This window comes from Megalops cyprinoides, chromosome 21, assembly GCF_013368585.1.
Source record: "Megalops cyprinoides isolate fMegCyp1 chromosome 21, fMegCyp1.pri, whole genome shotgun sequence".
Lineage (NCBI taxonomy): Eukaryota > Metazoa > Chordata > Actinopteri > Elopiformes > Megalopidae > Megalops > Megalops cyprinoides.
Window position 1 is genome coordinate 1,147,501 of NC_050603.1, and position 3,796 is coordinate 1,151,296.

At 42.5% G+C, this 3,796-nt stretch overlaps 1 protein-coding gene across 1 annotated transcript in view; it reads right to left on the minus strand.

The window, feature by feature from the left end:
• satb1a (SATB homeobox 1a) overlaps positions 1-2,150 on the minus strand; it is a 42,323-nt gene extending 40,173 nt beyond the window's left edge. The window contains exon 1 of the mRNA XM_036555360.1: positions 1,948-2,150. The gene's annotated coding sequence lies outside the window, so the exon portion shown is untranslated. The remainder of the gene's footprint in view (positions 1-1,947) is intronic.
• Between the last annotated feature and the right edge of the window lie 1,646 nt (positions 2,151-3,796).

The window sequence follows — 3,796 nt, forward strand, 5'->3', positions numbered from 1 at the left end:
CGCCGTCCAAAGCTGGCCTCAAACGCGGCGGCTCTGGGCGCACTGACGGACACCGGTCCACGGAACACCGTAAGCCCAAACGCGCAGGGAAGGGAGCGCCATGACAAGCTTAAGGCTTTCTGAGCGCGCCCTGCTTTATGCTCCCCGACTGTAAAAGGAAGTGAGCGTATCAATATAGCTTCACTAGGAAATGCAGCACACAAATGTTTTTGTTCATTTATTAAATGTGACGAAGTTGGCCTTCCGTTCTTACATTGGAGAAAACATCTGGGCCACAAGAGAGATAATATTACCAGATAATACTACCATTGACATATCATTTTTTAATGCAGGCACTAATTCACACACCCTAACAATATCCCCCGAAACAATTTAAGGAGCAAAGCAGCCGAGGCCCAGTGACACCACGCTGCCGCTGAGATGTTGTGAACCAGGTTTAATACTGAAAAGAGGTCGACCGTACTGCGCTAGGACTGTGTCATTTACTGTGTGCTAAACCATTAAAATGATATTAATTAATGTGTGCGCAATTTAATATATTGTTAAGATAATAATAATAATAATAATAATAATAATAATACAGTAATACCCTAATTTTGTCTTAATCCAGGGCGATATAAATTTCACATACATCTTATTCTTTATTGGTATGCCAATCATCAGTATATATATATATATATACAGTAGCCGTAGGAGGTTTGAACAGGACGCCTAACCTAAAGCACTGGGTCAGAAAGCAGAGGTTTAGTAGGCCACGAGGTCAGATTTTATATGACCTTTAACCTTACAGTACAAAGCAACGGCTATACGCCATGATCTGGACCCGACTAACGTATAAAATACTATCAAATCGCAAAGAGAATATGTGTTTGGAAAGAAGCAAGAGAACTGCAAGACGAAAAAAACTTACCAGACCGCATGACCTTCCTTATTACACACTAAACCCAGAAAAGTATCATTCATCAGACATTAAAAGCATTCCCTGGCAATTAACATATTAGCACTCGCACTGCCACGTCTGCCGCTCAGCCATAATTATCTTCGACACAATAATCTAGATCCTTACACTCTGAGAGAAGGCACATCTGTAATTTCTATCATTATAAGAGAAACATATGACGCTTCAAAAACGTCGTTTGAGATACACGGCCTACATTTCTTTAGTAAAATGGGGAACGCAATCAGATGCAATCCCACAGAGTGTATATTTCATAAAATTTAAGTAGATAGATGTTCGTGCTTTTATGTTAATCACAGAAAGCATGCAGATTGGACAAGAAGTCGCTATTATATTTTCATTTGGATCGAATGCAAGTTGCTGGTGTAGTTTAAGGGCGCAGGTGCGTTGGAGGACCCGCTCTGAATGCGCATTAATGCATATTCATTAAACAGCTTTTAGCTCAAAGTTGGGGAGCAGAAAAATATTCCTGACACACATCGCGTGCATCTTATACTTGGAGTTAATCGTCAAAATATTGCACTCAAGAATGATGAGCGGGAACGCAAGTGCACACCGCAGCAGCTCACAGCTCAGGGTTTCTTTCTGTTTTTTTCCCCTCACCGTCCTCCGCTGCCAAAAAAATTACCGCATATTCAACTACAAGTTACTTTCTGAAACTCAAAGTCGTTAAAGCAACTGTGTAATTCACAAAGGCAAAAATGTGCCGCATAACAAGACCGTTCTATAAGGTGCTGAAGTCACTCGCGCTGTATGCTACTTTTTTGTCCCGACAGATCCAACATCTAAAATGTAACAACGCTTTTAAATTATTTAACATAAGCTGAAGTCATCGCATTAAGTGAATAAACATAAAAATACTGAACCAGGCGTCAGCAGCGCATGATCTGGGTGATGTGCGCCGGGCGACGCTGAGAAGGAGCAGGTGTTTCACGAAGTTCGCTCGGCGAAAACGGAAAAGAAAAGTAGCGTGAAGACACGAACAATACCTTCAAAGTTAGCAGGAGCCGTCAGACTTCGCGAATTCCATCAAATAGTGCGGGTTTCAACCGGGCTGCGTCCCGCCGCGGGAGATCCAAAGGGGAGGAAGAGCGTCCTCGGATCAGAACTCATAAACACGCACCGTGCGCTGCACAGTTCACTAGCCACGAGCGCGAGTGAGTGTGTCGCGGCAGGGGAGCGGGGGTGTCGGGTGCGGGAGGAGTGCTCCGAAAGGGCGGCAGGTAAGCGGGCCGCCCCTCCCAGTCTTTGATGCGCACACCAATGGCTTGTCAGAAGCGACGCAACGCGACTTTCTGCTCGAGTCCCACCTCAGCTTTATAGCGCTCCCTCGGGAGCGCGCCACGCAGTCACCGAGAAGCGGAGATTGCTGAGGAGGACATTTACCTGCAGTTTCGTCTTCACCCGCCACGTGTCCATGTGTCAGGTGGATAAATACCCTCCCCCTCGCCGGGATCGTTATGGCTGCATTATCTTTAATAAACGCAACACCTGAAACCAATAAAATAAACTAACTCAAAATAAAACTGATGATGAATTAGAAAGATGTAGACTTAATATAGCATCAGAAAGAGCATGGCCAACATCTCAAATACAGTTTCTGGTACACCCTTACAGCGGGCAGCCGCACACAGTTAGCCACATATTTTTTCTTGGGTTAAAAATAGCTCACAGGTATCTGGGAATGCACCTGACCGCTCTCCACAAAATGCTTCTTTTTTAACGCACTTTGGTGCATTCAGAGAACGTGAACATCTTCAGCGCGCATTGGAGAGCACTGCATTGAATTTTTGGCCTTGATTGCGAAACGAAAATACAAACTCTGAAATGCTCAGATGGTCTTACGGGGTAATTAAGTATGTAAAGCTGCTCTTCAACCTTTAAATATATGATTGTGTGGTTTAGCTTTTTTCGCGACTCTGTAAGTACATAAAATACTCTATTTTATCCCCGTGGGTATGTAGGTGATCGACGTTTTAGAAATATGCACTGTTTTACAAACCTCAAATGATTTTTTTTTTATCCCAGTTTGGTTTGAGAGATTTAATTAGGCTATATATATTTGCTGTTACATGTCACACGGTAGAACTTTTTAAGTCTTACACCTGAAGTTCCCAAAATTATAGGCATCCATTACAAGTATTGCCTTTGCTTCCCCTAACCTCTGACCTTTCTAAAACAAACTCTTGAAAATTAAATTTAAGGAATAAACCGCAATTGTTCATGGTGATCAAACTAAGAAACCCGTTCCAAAATACATGGATTTATTCTCTCCCTAAGATACAGTATCGTATGTACCTCTTTATTCGTGCGCCCAAAAATAATTATCCAGTTGTATTTTTATTGTTTCAGGAAAGCACATTTCAATTTTTCACACACTACGCGAACCAAGGGAATTTCAAACATCTGGTTGAGAGAATATTTACAATGAGAATCAAGGATTGTCTAATTAGTTTCCGTGCCATACCGAGCCAAATAGAAAGAAATATACATATTTATGCCCAGCAATCTATAGGCATTTTACTGTCTCAGTGTCTTGGTTTCAGATCATACCAATTAATAAAATGCATGTGGATCGCTTTTAAAGTCTGCCTTTCTGTGCATTTTCATTGCTCATCAAAAATATTCAAACACTGTATTAAAAATACAGAATAAGTAAAGGCAAGCTGTCAATGTATGAGTAACCAGTAACAGTTTCAATCCATTTCGGACCTCCAGGTTTAAACACATGGAGCTGGAGCCCGTGCTGGAGGAGCGCTCTGGAGTTCCCTGCGACGCGTAGAGCGCAAGCCGGTTCCCGTGGAGAGCAGAATTACACGCGTGTCTTACATCTGATCC